At 44.1% G+C, this 16,684-nt stretch overlaps 1 pseudogene; it reads left to right on the top strand.

Annotated features, from left to right (window-relative positions):
- The window catches only part of LOC121583136, a 49,599-nt pseudogene extending 35,447 nt beyond the window's left edge, over positions 1-14,152 (top strand).
- Positions 14,153-16,684: the final 2,532 nt, after the last annotated feature.

The raw sequence follows: 16,684 nt of genomic DNA, 5'->3' as shown, positions 1-16,684 counted from the left end.
GCTGTGAGTCTTTCTGGGTAAGTCTAAGAGCTTTCCACACCTGGATTGTGTAACATTTGCCCATTTATTATTTTCAAAATTCTTCAGGCTCTGTCAATTTAGTTGTTGACCATTGCTAGACAACCATTTTCAGGTCTTGCCATAGATTTCCAAGCAGATTTAAGTCAAAACTATAACTTGGCCACTCAGAAACATTCTCACTGTCATCTTGGTAAGCAACGCCAGTGTAGATTTGACCTTTTGTTTTAGGTTATTGTCTTGTTGAAAGATGAAATCATCTCCCAGTGTCTGGTGGAAAGCAGACTGAACCAGGTTTTCCTCTAGGAATTTGCCTGTGCTTAGCTCCATTCCGTTTATTTTTTATCCTGAAATACTCCCCATTCCTTAACGATTACAAGCATACCCATAACATGATGTAGCCACCACTGTGCTTGAAAATATGGAGAGTGGCACTCAGTAATATGTTGTATTAGATTTGCCCAAAACATACTGTAACAGTTTCTATTCAGGACAGGAAAGTTAATTGCTTTGCCAAATTTTTTGCAGTATTACTTTAGTGCCTTGTTGTAACTACAATGTTGTTGATCCATCCTCAGTTTTCTCCAATCACAGCCATTAAACTATGTAACTGTTTTAAAGTCACCATTGGTCTCATGGTGAAATCCCTGAGCGGTTTCCTTCCTCTCTGGCAACTGAGTTAGGAAGGATGCCTGTATCTTTGTAGTGACTGGGTCTATTGATTCACCATCCACATGTAATTAATAACTTCACCATGCTCAAAGGGATATTCAATGTCTGCTTTTATTTTTACCCATCTACCAATAGATGCCCTTCTTTGCGAGGCATTGGAAAACTTCCCTGGTCTTTGTGGTTGAATCTGTGTTTGAAATTCACTGTTCAACTGAGGGACATTTACATTTACATTTTAGTCATTTAGCAGACCTTACAGCTGATTGTATGGGTGGGGTACAGAGATGAGGTAGTCATTCAAAAATCATGTTAAACTCTATTATTGTACATAGAGTGAGTCCATGCAACTTATTATGTGACTTGTTCAGCACATTTTTGCTCCTGAATTTATTCAGGCTTGCCATAACAAAGGGGTTGAATACTTACTGACTCAAGACATTTCAGCTTTTCGTAATTCCACTTTGAAAATATGGGGTATTGTGTGTAGGCCAGTGACCAAAAAACCTAAATGTAATCAATTTTAAATTCAGGCTGTAACACAGCAAAATGTGGAAAAAGTAAAGGGGTGTGAATACTTTCTGAAGGGCATCATTGCCAAAATCCTGAAGTATCCCTTTAAGAGCTAGTAACATAAGCATTTCGCTGCACACATTATAAACTGTATACACGACCAATAAACTTTGATTTATTAATGTTATGAACATTTACATTTTGTTAATTTAGTAGACGCTCTTATCCAGAGCGACTTACAGGAGCAATTAGGGTTAAGTGCCCTGCTCAAGGGTACATGGACCGATTTTTCATATTTAAAAAATAATAATTTTAAGGCCTTTCGGTTACTGGCCCAACGCTCTTAACTGCTAGGCTACCTGCTACTAGGCTAATGGGTAAAAAGGCCTTGAAATTATAAATATCCGTGTTGGTATTCAAATAATATATTTGATATTGGCATCGGCCCAGAATTTCCACGTCAGTGCAACCCTAACTTGAATGTCTAAAACCATATAGATCGTGTGTAGAAATAATAACCAAGCTAGCACATTTGGTTTCTTGGAAGTTGTGGGAAAGTACTTTTTTGGTTTCCAATTGGTTCTGGGAACGACACCATACATTTCCTGACCAGTTAAACGTTTTTTAAATGTTCTGAGAACGGAAGTGAAAATATTGTCTGTTCTGGGAACATTCATTATTAGGTTACAGGGAGGTTCTGAGAACGTTTTACTATGGTTCTCTGAAAGTTTTCCTGGGAGGTTTTATTAATGTTCTGAGAACGGAAATTATAGGTTATTTGAAGGTAATTCAATAACGTTCTGAGAACATGTTTCAATAAGACTGCTAGCTTCATTTGGGTTACCTGTTTTGAACTCCAAGCACAGATAGGACACATGGAAATGAATTTGCTTAGGCATTAATCATGAAAACACATTTATTTTTTATTGTGGCACAGCGTCCATGAGATTGAAACCTATGATCTTTTGTTCTCTGTCCATGGAATTAGTCCAATGCGCCACCAGGATGGAGCAAGCATTACATTTTTGTCTATTCAAACAGACCCCATTTTCAAAGGAAACAATCACTCATTAAGATCAGGTGTGGCCAATTAATGGGCACCCAACCCACCTGAACACCCTTAGCAAGATGGAGGATAGAGAGAGTATTGTTGACGCTGAGAACGAAATGTATACAGTGCATTCAGAAAGTACCGTATTGGTCCGAATATAAGACGGCCTTTTTTCCCCTCGAAATAGGTCCAAAAAAGTCGGGTCGTCTTATATTCGGGGTCTAGTATTCAGAGCGCAGTTTCTCTTCTTCGGCGCTCCCTTTAAATGTCAATACACATTCGCGGGCACAGATGGCGCCAAAAATTCGTTCCGGACGGAGGAAGAGGCGTCCTTAACAACCAGCCCGTTACCGGTGTTTAAAGATGGAAAGACAGGCTGACCATTTAGAGACAAGTGGCTCAAAAGTGGGCCAGGTCAATAAACAACAGCGGAGGAGCTATGATGCCAATTTCAAAATAATGGTTGTCAATAAGGCAGAGTCATCTAACAACTGCCAAGCTGCCAAGACATTCGGGGTCACTGAGTGTAATGTAAGAAGATGGCGAGCAGAAAAACAACGTCTAAAAGATGCTAACAGTCAGCGAAAATCCTTCCGTGGTCCTCAAAGTGGTCGTTTCATTGAGGTTGACCGGAGGGTTTTTGAATATGTCAGGGAAAAAAGAAGTGAGGGGAATGCCCATTACCAGAGCTGTCATCCAGGTTAAGGCCCTGGAAATCGCCAGAGAGCTCAACATCACTGGATTTAAAGCCAGCCTCGGCTGGTGTCGTAGGATGATGCGGCGTAATGGACTGTCACTTAGACGGAGAACGAGTTTGGCCCAACGCCTGCCGTCAGACTTCGGAGAGAAGTCTACTGTGTGAATGGATCCTGCATGCATGGGATGCTATTCCCTCACAGAGCATCATCGATGGCTTTAAAAAATGTTGCATCTCAAATGCATTGGACGGCAGCGAGGACGACGTGCTTTGGGAGGAGCCGGTGGAAGCGGAGCAGCTGGGGAGCGATGACAGCGAGAGCGAACACAGCGGGGCAGAGGACGTGTGTGAGGGATAGAGAGACATCGGAGGAGAAGTTTGGCGAATTTTTGTTAAGTTTAGTTAAATGTGTGGCCTGTATTTTCTCTGTTATTTAAAAATGTTGCTTTATTATTGCTTGATATTAATTTTGAATCATACTGTACATAGTTTGCCTTTGTGTTTAATTCACTGTGTTTTTAATATTGTTATTTTAAAATAAAATGAAGTTCTTTGTTCGGCAAATCTAGTCTGCAAATCTGTTTTTCTAAATGTTTGTGTTGAAAAACGGGGGGTCGTCTTATAATCAGGGTCGTCTTATATTCGGACCAATACGGTATTCAGACACCTTCACTTTTTCCACATTTTGTAACATTACAGCCTTATTCTAAAATGGATTTTAAAAAATATATATTCTCATCAATCTCCACACAATACCCCATAATGACAAAGCAAAACAGTGTCACGTTCGTTTAAGGACGGGTCAGACCAAGGCGCAGCGTGAAATGCGTACATGTTTATTACACCGATAAACACACAAACAAAACAACAAACGAAACGTGAAGTCCTAAGGCTAAACACAAGAGTCCCATGAGTCAGGGCGTGACAGTACCCCCCCCAAAGGTGCGGACTCCGACCGCACCAACCTGACATGACAGGGAAGGGTCCGGGTGGGCATTCCACCTCGGAGGCGGATCCAGCTCCGGGCGTGACGACCACATTCTCTCAGCCTCCCCGTTACGCCCCTGGTCTGGTCTGGACCTCGGCGCGCTGCTCCCCCTCTCCTTCCTCCCACGATGTACCAAGCCCTGTCTGGACCCTGGTGTGGGAGACCCCGAACCTGGAGAGGGGCTGACGTCTGGGTCTGGACTGGAGCCGCTGACCGGAGCTGGAGCGGACACCGGTGGAGCGGACGGTTCTGGCTCCGGACTGGAGCCGCTGACCGAAGCTGGACTGGGCACCGGTGGAGCAGGCACGGGCCGAACCGGACTAGGAACACGCACCACTGGCTTGGTGCGAGGAGCAGGAACGGGCCAGGCCGGACTGGCGACACGCACCACTGGCTTGGTGCGGGGAGCAGGCACGGGCCGTACCGGACTGGGAACATGCACCACTGGTCTGGTGCGAGGAGCAGGAACGGGCCGGGCCCGACTGGGAACACGCACCACTGGCTTGGTGCGAGGAACGGGCCGGGCCGGACTGTGGAGGCGGACTGGAGGTCTGAAGCGGAGAGCTGGCACAACCCGTCCTGGCTGGATGCCTACTTCCGCACAGTACGTGTGTGGCATTAGGACAGGACGCACTGGGCTGTGCACGCGCACTGGCGATACAGTACGTAGAACCGGCACAGGATATGCTGGACCGAGGAGGCGTACTGGAGACCAGGAGCGTTGAGCCGGCACACCCCGTCCTGGTTGGATGCCTATTTTCGCACGGCACATGCGTGGTGCTAGCACAGGACGTACACGACTGTGCCGGCGCACTGGCGACACAGTACGTAGCTCCGCATAACACGGAGCCTGCACAGTCACACGCTTCCTAGCGTGAGTACGGGGAGTAGGCTCTGCTCTGAACCCAGGCTCCGCCAACCACCCCGTGATCCCCCCCCCAAAAAAAATATGTATTGGGGCTGCTTCTCGGGCTTTCGTCGTGACCGCATCCTCTTGGGTCGCCGTTTCTCCTCCCCTGCCTGGGCTTCCTCCTTCGCCGAGGGTCCGCTATCGGCTACTCTCTCCTTCTCCACCCTCATCCCTTTCAGGGCCTCCATCTGCTTAGCCAGATCCTCTCTTATCTCCCCCCAAGTCCATGATCTCTGCTCCACTACCTGTGTCCAGGGTGTCTGCTGCTCCTGGGCATGCTGCTTGGTCCGTGTTTGGTGGGCTCTTCTGTCACATTCGTTTAAGGACGGGTCAGACCAAGGCGCAGCGTGAAATGCGTACATGTTTATTACACCGATAAACACACGAACAAAACAACAAATGAAACATGAAGTCCTAAGGCTAAACACAATACAAGCCTCTAACACGGAACAAGATCCCACAACTAATGAGTGCCAATAGGCTGCCTAAGTATGATCCCCAATCAGAGACAACGAGCGACAGCTGTCTCTGATTGGGAATCACACTCGGCCAAACACAGAACTACAACACCTAGAACGCAACATAGAAAACTAACATAGAATACCCACACCCTGACTCAACATACCAGAGTCCCATGAGTCAGGGCGTGACAAACAGGTATTTTAGAAATTTTTACTTATTTACATAAGTATGAGTCCCTTTGCTATGACACTCGAAATTGAGCTCAAGTGCATCCTATTTCCATTGATCATCCTTGAGATGTTTCTACAACTTGATTGGAGTCCACCTGTGGTAAATTCAATTGATTTGGAAAGGCACACACCTGTCTATATAAGGTCCCACAGTTGACAATGCATGTCAGAGCAAAAACCAAGTCATGAGGTCGAAGGAATTCTCCGTAGAGCTCTGAGACAGGATTGTGTTGAGGCACAGATCTGGGGAAGGGTACCAAAACATTTCTGCAGCATTGAAGGTCCCCAAGAACACAGTGGCCTCCATCATTCTTAAATGGATGAAGTTTGGAACCACCAAGACTCTTCCTAGAGCTGGCCACCCGGCCAAACTGAGCAATCTGGGAGAAGGGCCTTGGTCAGGGAGGTGACCAAGAACCCGATGGTCACTCTGACAGAGCTCCAGAGTTCCTCTGTGGAGATGGGAGAACCTTCCAGAAGGACAACCATCTCTGCAGCACTCCACCAATTAGGCCTTTATGGTAGAGTGGCCAGACGGAAGCCCCTCCTCAGTAAAAGGCACATGACAGCCCGCTTAGAGTTAGCCAAAAGGCACCTAAAGACTCAGATCATGAGAAACAAGATTCTCTGGTCTGATGAAACCAAGATTGAACTCTTTGGCCTGAATGCCAAGCGTTACGTCTGGAGGAAACCTGGCACCATCCTGGCAGCATATGCTGTGGGGATGTTTTTCAGCGGCAGTGACTGGGAGACTAGTCAGGATTGAGGGAAAGATGAACGGAGTAAAGTACAGAGAGATCCTTGATGAAAACCTGCTCCAGAGTGCTCAGGACCTCAGACTGGGGCGAAGGTTCACCTTCCAACAGGACAACGACCCTAAAAACACAGCCAAGACAACGCAGGAGTGGCTTCGGGACAAGTCTCTGAATGCTCTTGAGTGGCCCAGCCAGACCCCAAACTTGAACCCGATCGAACATTTCTGTAGAGACCTGAAAATAGCTGTGCAGCGACGCTCCCCATCCAACCTGACAGAACTTGAGAGGATCTGCAGAGAAGAATGGGAGAAACTCTCCAAATACAGGTGTGCCAAGCTTGTAGCGCCATACCCAAGAAGACTCGAGGCTGTAATCGCTGCAAAAGGTGCTTCAACAAAGTAATGAGTAAAGGGTCTGAATACTTATGTAAATGTGATATTTCCATTACATTTTTTAAAAACATTTTTAAAATCCTGTTTTTGCTTTGTCATTATGGGGTATTGTGTGTTTTAAAAAGCGACTGCCTGTAAAAAGCAATGAATCCCTTTGAAAACTCTGTGTCATCGGTATGAGTTAGAAACAGTTACAGTGGGGAAAAAAAGTATTTAGTCAGCCACCAATTGTGCAAGTTCTCCCACTTAAAAAGATGAGAGAGGCCTGTAATTTTCATCATAGGTACACGTCAACTATGACAGACAAATTGAGAAAAAAAAATCCAGAAAATCACATAGTAGGATTTTTAATGAATTTATTTGCAAATTATGGTGGAAAATAAGTATTTGGTCAATAACAAAAGTTTCTCAATACTTTGTTATATACCCTTTGTTGGCAATGACACAGGTCAAACGTTTTCTGTAAGTCTTCACAAGGTTTTCACACACTGTTGCTGGTATTTTGGCCCATTCCTCCATGCAGATCTCCTCTAGAGCAGTGATGTTTTGGGGCTGTCGCTGGGCAACACAGACTTTCAACTCCCTCCAAATATTTTCTATGGGGTTGAGATCTGGAGACTGGCTAGGCCACTCCAGGACCTTGAAATGCTTCTTCCTTCGTTGCCCGGGCGGTGTGTTTGGGATCATTATCATGCTGAAAGACCCAGCCACGTTTCATCTTCAATGCCCTTGCTGATGGAAGGAGGTTTTCACTCAAAATCTCACGATACATGGCCCCATTCATTCTTTCCTTTACACGGATCAGTCGTCCTGGTCCCTTTGCAGAAAAACAGCCCCAAAGCATGATGTTTCCACCCCCATGCTTCACAGTAGGTATTGGTGTTCTTTGGATGCAACTCAGCATTCTTTGTCCTCCAAACACGACGAGTTGAGTTTTTACCAAAAAGTTCTATTTTGGTTTCATCTGACCATATGACATTCTCCCCAATCCTCTTCTGGATCATCCAAATGCACTCTACAAACTTCAGACGGGCCTGGACATGTACTGGCTTAAGCAGGGGGGACACGTCTGGCACTGCAGGGATTTGAGTCCCTGGCGGCGTAGTGTGTTACTGATGGTAGGCTTTGTTACTTTGGTCCCAGCTCTCTGCAGGTCATTCACTAGGTCCCCCCGTGTGGTTCTGGGATTTTTGCTCACTGTTCTTGTGATCATTTTGACCCCACGGGGTGAGATCTTGCGTGGAGCCCCAGATCGAGGGAGATTATCAGTGGTCTTGTATGTCTTCCATTTCCTAATAATTGCTCCCACAGTTGATTTCTTCAAACCAAGCTGCTTACCTATTGCAGATTCAGTCTTCCCAGCCTGGTGCAGGTCTACAATTTTGTTTCTGGTGTCCTTTGACAGCTCTTTGGTCTTGGCCATAGTGGAGTTTGGAGTGTGACTGTTTGAGGTTGTGGACAGGTGTCTTTATACTGATAACAAGTTCAAACAGGTGCCATTAATACAGGTAACGAGTGGAGGACAGAGGAGCCTTTTAAAGAAGAAGTTACAGGTCTGTGAGAGCCAGAAATCTTGCTTGTTTGTAGGTGACCAAATACTTATTTTCCACCATAATTTGCAAATAAATTCATAAAAAATCCTACAATGTGATTTTCTGGATTTTTTCCCCTCAATTTGTCTGTCACAGTTGACGTGTCCCTATGATGAAAATTACAGGCCTCTCTCATCTTTTTAAGTGGGAGAACTTGCACAATTGGTGGCTGACTAAATACCTTTTCCCCCCACTGTATTCTACTGTCAAAATTGACTACAAAGTGTAAATAGGATAATTTTGCTAATAAAGTAATTCTCGTCTAAAACTGAGCTTGGAACATCCGTGCGACACAACGGGTAAATTAAAGTTGGGTTTTGATTTGACGATGTACATTTGCCCACTAACATGGGGTGAACAGCTTTAGAAATGGCTCTCTATCCAATAGCATATACCGTGAGATAGACCTGCCCAGCAGCCCAAATTTGTTTACATAAGACAACACGTTGCACATTTTTTAAACTTGAGAAATACCTCACCAAACACCTTTGTTAGATGTAAAATTGCGCAACTAAAACATCCTCTGCAAAAACATCAAAATTGATTACAGATTTCAGATTTATCTTAGATTCATTCTGTGGATTTTTAGGAAATGAATTAGGCTTCAGCTACAGTGTCTCATGGGGGACAAACATCCTTAACCAAATGCTGAATCAGTCAGGAAACACACCTCCAAGACTGACATTTCTTTTTTTTCTAACGAACAACAGAAAAAGACACGTGCCAATCGGCGTGTTCAGTGGCTCTTTAAATAATTCTTAGAACGTTCTTTGAACATTACTAATGTTTTCTTGTGGTTTTCATGGAAAGTTTTCTCAATGTTCTGAGAACATAACTTTGAATGCAACCATGAGGAAACCTGTAGAAAACGTACTGAAATTCCCAAAGAAGAACGTTGTTTCTTAATGTTCTCGGAACAATTAGAGAACATGACTATAAATAGAACCATGAGGAAACCTGTAGGAAACATTATGCTGAAGTACTGAAATTCCCACCTAAGAAACCTATGGTTCTCAGAACGTTATGTGCTAGCTGGGAATGGACCTACTGTATATGTTTTTCTGGCGCGCAAATTTATTTGGACGAACAAATCATTCCTGTGCAAAATCTGTGAAATCTTGAAATCGCGATGTGGCCTTCAAGCCAAAATGATTGCCCACCCCTGCCCTAACCCCTTCATTACCCCAGAGGATGGAGAGGTAAAGCCAGGAGGGGAAAGGACAGGGTTGAGGCTATCTGTGGAGAGAGAACAGAGGAAGGTGAAAGGGAGGAGAGTGAAGGAGAGCAGCGCAAAAGTAGGAACAGGCACACCGGAGAGAGGAGAGGAGGGAAGGGAACAGGCACACCGGAAGCTTGTGTAATTTTCCTTCATTCGTTTGATCTGGGGTTCCAGCAGCTGCTGCTACTTAGAGCGTTTGCAGTTGATTAGAGGGGGAAGTGGGTGGCCAGAGAGTGGCCAGATTTTGTAGTCCCCCCTCCCCTCCCCTTCCCTCTCGGCTGGATAATTGGGTGGGGGTGTTAGGCTGCTATGAAGGCGGGACATGGGGCTGCCACTGTTTGGAGATCCAGAGGTGGATATTGTTCCTAATGTATCAGTAATGTAATATAATTCACACAATGTGATGTTGCTCTGGTTAGCCTCTCTTGTAAAGGCCACGCCCCCTCCCTCCTCTCCCAGTTTCCCCCCATTTCAACACTGCAACATGTGCACTGCATTGCATTACATGATGTAGCTAATGGGTTAAGTTAACTCCACACACTGCTACACACGAGGGTATTCAAAGTTCCTAAGGCAACAGTGGGTAACAGCCGTGTGTGTGTCCATGTGCGTGTGTGTAAATTGGGGACTGATTGATAATGGCAGGAGATCAGAGGGTCTGGGTCGAGCAGGAGAGGGGGAACGAGACACCTCAGGCAGTATGAGTAGAGTGCAGCTGCTCTGATCTCTGCTTTTACTCTCTGGTCATAAACCTGCTGCTCCAATGTGTATCCATAGAGCCCTCTCGTCCTCTGTCCTTAACCCATTTCCCCTGCTTCTCAGGCCCTTTATGACCTCTGACATTAAAACAGGCCCTCAGACATGAACCTAAACCGCCCCCTGCACTAACATCATGGCCCCTCCATCTTGTACATCTGACTCAACTTTTGTCAATAGCCAAACTATTATGATACTTTTAAACTACAAGGGTTTCTAACCCTTCTTGTCCGTGTGATTTGCCACAAGCCATAGAGATGGAGGTGAATAAAATAATAAGATGGTGATCCTTGTCTCTTTCAGGTTTGGTATCCACCCCGTGGCTGGTCGAATGTCTGGGCAGCTCAACGTGCTATTGGCCGAGACGGGCGTTCCCTATGACATCGTGCTGGAGATGGAGGAGATCAACGAGGACTTCGCTGGTATGTTTGGTTTCACCTGCTCCTGTCCCGTCACGTGTTCACCTTTCATGTTTTGGTCTATACACAATATGCACCACATTTTCTCTGTGTTTTGCTGTGATCTAATTTGTTTATCTTTCTCTGTCTCAGAAACAGACTAACAACACAGTGAACTCTGCAGCCTAGGAGGACCCCAACTCCATCATCGCTGGCATGCCTGTCCTGGAAGTATGGAAGTCCAAACAGGTGAGAGGGAGGGGGCTGCATGGTCTAGAAGGAAGATCCACCATATTTCCTACACTAGTCCATTGCTTTCAAATCCATGAGGAGTGAACGAGTACACAATTCAAGGGGGAAGAAAGGGTAGAGAATGGGACTGCAGCACCTGTCAAATGCTGACTGTCACAGAATGGCTTGTTGGAAGTTGAGCTGATTTACTCCGGCTCTCCAAATGGTGAAGAGTAGTATTGGAGTTTAGCTAACTCCTTCCTGGAGCAGGTAACAAACATGGGCTCAGAAAGAGGCTATTCGTCTTTAGTTCTGTTCAAGTCCTAGACTTCCAGATTCACAGAGTCGACAGGCCGCATCCTTAGAGGGGGACAGGGCCTCTTTTTACATACAAACACTTGCGTGAGCAACAAGGCCCTTACCCAGGTGTACTGTAGCTCCAGCAGGCACAGATCTCACACGGCTTCCATTAGCGGTGACTCGCTCCCTCTGGAATGATGACATTTTGGAGCATCTGAGTGGAACTTTTCTTAAATGTGGGATTCATATGCCTCACCACCCCACTTTAAAATGCCTTGATTTTTACAGGTTCCCTTGGGAAATCACAGAGTTTGTGAGCTTTAATACTACCAGCACCCCAGCCCTTTACTCCACTGGGCTGTATTAACATGACGTGTGTGTTTATATCCCCCGGACCTGCTGGACTGTTGAAAATGTTATTTTCATTGTTCTTAAGTGACTCAGACACTTGAATTAATAACCTTCCACTTGTGGCTCATGTTTATGTGACGCTGTGTGGGGCCGGTCAGGCTGTGGTGTGGATGGGTGTGCTGGGCCTGGCTGTGTGTGTAGTCTAGCTGGAGATATAAACAAACCAGGAGGGGCTCCTCCGTGCCACCATAGCCAAGCTTGTCAGAGTAGACAAAGGGCATTCCTCCTACAGTACCCTCGCCTCGCCTGGCGGACGGTTAGGTGGCTGGTGATCCAATGGTTCAGGCCTAACCTGACCGTGCCACAGCCACATCCTCTGGTGCTGATTGCCAGACTGAGACTACCTCTGTTTGCACCCTACCCCGGTCCCAAATAAAACCATCTGTCCCATGTATTATGGATGAGGAGGTTGGGAGTCTGGACTGGGAGGCCCTGCCTAGAGAGGCCGGCTAGGGTAGGCCTGGGTGTCACAGACCCTTACTGTAACCCCGGCCTGAAGCACAACCATAGTGGGATCCATTTACACTCCTCTCACACAGGAGGGTGTTAGAGTGGGTGTTTGAGTCAGTACATGCTTATTTGTGTTTTTATAAGAGTGTATGTGTGTGTGAGTGTTTGTTAAGAGTAGTGTTTGTGGGTGGGACCGTGCCATGGGAACACTACAATGTGTCTTGAGTCACCTAGCCACTACTGACCCTTCCCTGCCTCTGAGCAGATTCAGACGGTCCTCCTGTTGATTTTTGGGTCTCAATATGACAGTGGTTCTGTTCCAAGTATCTTTCAGCGTGTCAGATAGCAGGGAATAAAAGTCTAGTGGCGAGAGTGTCGCTCTGGTTTTACTTATTCAATTATGGTGTTGCGTTCTGTGCCTCCAAAACACATGCTCACAATCACGGGATGCTCCAATCCATTTCCCAGGACCCGCTCTCTCTCTCTCTCTCTCTCTCTCTCTCTCTCTCTCTCTCTCTCTCTCTCTCTCTCTCTCTCTCTGACTAGACTGCAGCTACAGACACTAATGATGCTTAATTTTGTAAATGGCCGACACTTAAATATCCATTAGTTGTGGGACAAACTTACTCTTCTCCCCATTCTCCTCCAAATGGAATGCTTCCCCATCCATCTTCCACTTACATGCAGGTGCAACATGTGAACCCCTGTTGAGGTATGTTCATGGATCAGTGTTAAATGTCTGAGGTCTTTACAAACTACACAGAAAGAGGTGCTATCACAGTTGGGGTTGGCTTATTTACCATAGCATGATTTAGTTTCAGATAAAAACACTGATTGCATTGCTTTTGATAAAGTATTCACACCCCTTGACTTTATCCACATTTTGTTGTGTTACAGCCTGAATTTAAAATAGATTAAATTGATATTTTTTGTCACTGGCCTACACACGATACCCCATAATGTCAAAGTGGAATTATGTTTTTCAAAAATGTTCTAATTAATAAAAAATGAAAAGCACATTTCTTTCAGTCAATAAATATTCAACTCCTTTGTTATGGCAAGCCTAAATAAGTTCAGAAGTAGAAATGCGCTTAAACAAGTCACATAATACATTTCATGGACTCCCTCTGTGTGCAATAATAGTGTTTAACATGATTTTTCAATGACTACCTCATCTCTGTACCCCACACATACAATCATCTGTGAGGTCCCTCAGTCGAGCAGTGAATTTCAAACAACAGATTCAACCACAAAGACCAGGGAGGTTCTTCCAATGCCTCGCAAAGAAGGGCACCTATTGGTAAAATAAAAATAAAACTGACATTGAATGTCCCTTTTGAGCATGGTGAAGTTATTCATTACACTGTAGATGGTGTGTCAATACACCCAGTCACTACAAAGAAACAGGCGTCCTTCCTAACTTCGTTGCCAGAGAGGAAGGAAACTGCTCAGGGATTTCACCATGAGGCTTATGGTGACTTTAAAACAGTTACAGAGTTTAATGGCTGTGAGAGGAGGATTCTGAGGATGGATCAACAACATTGTAGTTACTCCACAATACTAACCTAATTGACAGAGTAAAAAGAAGGAAGCCTGTACAAAAATCAATTTAATCAATTTTGAATTCAGGCTGTAACACAACAAAATGTGGAATAAGTCAAGGGGTATGAATACTTTTTGAAGGCACTGTAGGATAGGATAGAACAATGTATCAGCCGTTTTTTCTCATCTGTGTAAATGGCTGCAGTCTAAGCTGAGCCCCTGTGTCCATGTCTTATAGGTGTTTGTAATGAAGCGTTCTCTGGGAGTGGGCTGTGCTGCCGTGGACAACCCCATCTTCTACAAGCCCAACACAGCCATGTTGCTTGGTGATGCTAAGAAGACCTGTGATGCTCTGCAGGCTAAAGTCTGTGAGGCCAGCTAGTGAGCTGTGGCCGGTCCAGTAGGGCTCGGGCCTATCTGACTGAGCAGCAGGTGGGATGGAGAGGTGGTACAGAGGCCCAAGGCACCACAACACACACACCCAGAGGGAGAGCGGAATGGGCACAAACAAGCTTATAGTTAGACATAGTATTAACCTCTACGGGATCGGTGTACCGTATACGGGACGGTTGAGCTAACGTGCGCTAATGTGATTAGCATGACTGTTGTAAGAAACAGCAAACTTTCCAGGACATAAACATGTCTTATATGGGCAGTAAGCTTACATTCTTGTTAATCTAACGGCACTGTCCAATTTACTTTAGCTATTACAGTGAAACAATACCATGCTATTGTTTGAGGAGAGTGCACAACAACATCAAACTTATCACGGCAACTGGTTTGATACATTCACCTCTGAAGGTAAATAATGTACTTACATTCAGTAATCTTGCTCTGATTTGTCATCCTAAAGTTCCCAGAAATAAAATGTAGCATAGTTTTGTTTGATAAAATTAATTTTTATATTCAAATGTAGGAACTGGGTTCTACAGTTTGAACCCCTGCTGTCTCTGGCTTCATACGGCCATCTAAATGTGTATAAGCTAATGATCCATCATGTATGACATTCCTGGGAGTGTGTAAACTTACAAAAATTATATGGTAATACAAAATGTATGTTCTCTATAGTTATGTACTTGAAAATGTATCAATTGACCAATTCGGCACATTTGGGCAGACTTGATACAAAATAGTCCAGTATTGCAATGCTTCACTGGATCAATCTGAAACTTTGCACACAAATCTAAATTGCGCCTAAACTGCAATATTATATTGTGGCCTTTCTCTCGCAACACATGTTTCTTTGTTTGTATTATCTTTTACCAGATCTATTGTGTTATATTCTCCTACATTAATTTCACATTTCCACACACTTCAAAGTGTTTCCTTTCAAATGGTATCAATAATATGCATGTCCTTGCTTCAGGTCCTGAGCTACAGGCAGTTAGATTTGGGTATGTCATTTTAGGCGAAAATTGAAAAAAAAGGGTCCGATCCTTAAGAGGTTAATGTATTAATGTTGTCGTTTTCCTCCTCCCTTTTTTTCTGAACAGTTGTTTGCTATGATGATGATTAGGTGTTCTCTTCTTTCTTAGATATTTGTGTGACAAAATTGTTGTGCCATGTGTATTTTCTTCTCACCCTCTTTTTCCAAGCAAGGAAAAATGCAAAACAGTGTCACACTTCATTTATTTTTCCAATTTTATTCTGTAGTTAGATTTTTGTATTTCACCAAGTGTCAAAATGGTTTGCATTTAGCTCCTTCTGGCTTAGCAGTAACTGTTGTGTGATTAAGTACAATGTAAAGCCATAGTCAGTAATGGCTACTCTTAACTGTATGCTTTTTTTTCTTTCTCTTGAACGTGTTTTGTGATCCATGTGTGCTTACAGTGTAATGACCAGCTTTGTGATGTAGTACTAATGTTACGTGATTATATCCTTTCGTAAGAAGGATTTAGTGAATGTGGCTTCAGTTGGCCCTCCGCCACACAACTAAGCTTTTCCTCTTAGCACTACAGGGATGTTGAAGGAACAGTGCAGATATGAAGTAAAGACAAATGAGTTTAATAAGAGATGGACATCATAATATAACTGTTAGAATTGATAATACATTATGAGATGATGGCTTGATTTAGCATTGATACATTTATGAATTGCCGATTTTGTCAAATGGTTAGAGTGCAAGTCCTGCCATGTCTGTGCCAAGCTCTTTCCTTATGCCTTCATCTAGATAGAATCCCTGTCTGATGCTTCCTTACTGGGACCTGATACAATGCAACTGTATAGAGAAACTGACCATGACAACATCCCTACCTCATAGCTTCCTAACCCGATCAAATTTGCCTTCCATTCTCTTCTTCATAAACCATTCTCTTCTTCCATTAATGGATGCAGTAAGGAGAACAATCAAACTCGACCAAAACAATGGAAACGCCATGGCAACGCCAGTCACGCGTCCTCCCCCAATCAAAATTATCCTACATTTAGGCTATTGTTTATATGTGTATTTCACGCTATTTTGGGGTAACAATATACAGTATGTTCATGTCGTCGTCACCAATCAACTGCATTACACTTAAAAACAGCTTCAAGTACCATCACTGATTTCTATATGCTAGTTATGCTACCAGTTTATATGGACAGGAGTTAGCATTTAGCAGAATATTTTTTTACACAAAACTCTGGACGGATTTGGCGAATATCCACTTTGTAAGATCATATTTTTTAAACGCCGTCCTTGTTCTTTCCCCTACCGTCTGCGTTCCATTGAACTCTTTACCGCATGTATTCTGTCTTTCCAGACTATATATTTTGCTTTGCGCTGACTAGAAAGGTTAGTGTATGAAGGGCTGTTATTCACTTACACATGGTATCATAATAGACAGCCAAGTTATATAGTTGGTATTAGGGAGATACTGTGAAGGTTTTCCTCTCTGGTTTATCATGGAACGTCATCCCTCAATAAACCTTGATTTAAAATAGATTTTTGTGTGTTTTTACTTTTCTTCTCTCAAACGCACTACAATACTTTGAGGCTTGCATAATTTGAGCACATTTATGGAACTTGGAAGGTCGTCTCCACACTTTCACTAAGTTGTTGATTGAAATATAGCTTTATATACCCATTTCACAGCTAGTCTCAAACATATGCAATTAGAAG

Source organism: Coregonus clupeaformis, chromosome 15 (assembly GCF_020615455.1).
Source record: "Coregonus clupeaformis isolate EN_2021a chromosome 15, ASM2061545v1, whole genome shotgun sequence".
NCBI lineage: Eukaryota > Metazoa > Chordata > Actinopteri > Salmoniformes > Salmonidae > Coregonus > Coregonus clupeaformis.
This window is presented reverse-complemented; position numbering and strand designations above follow the sequence as displayed.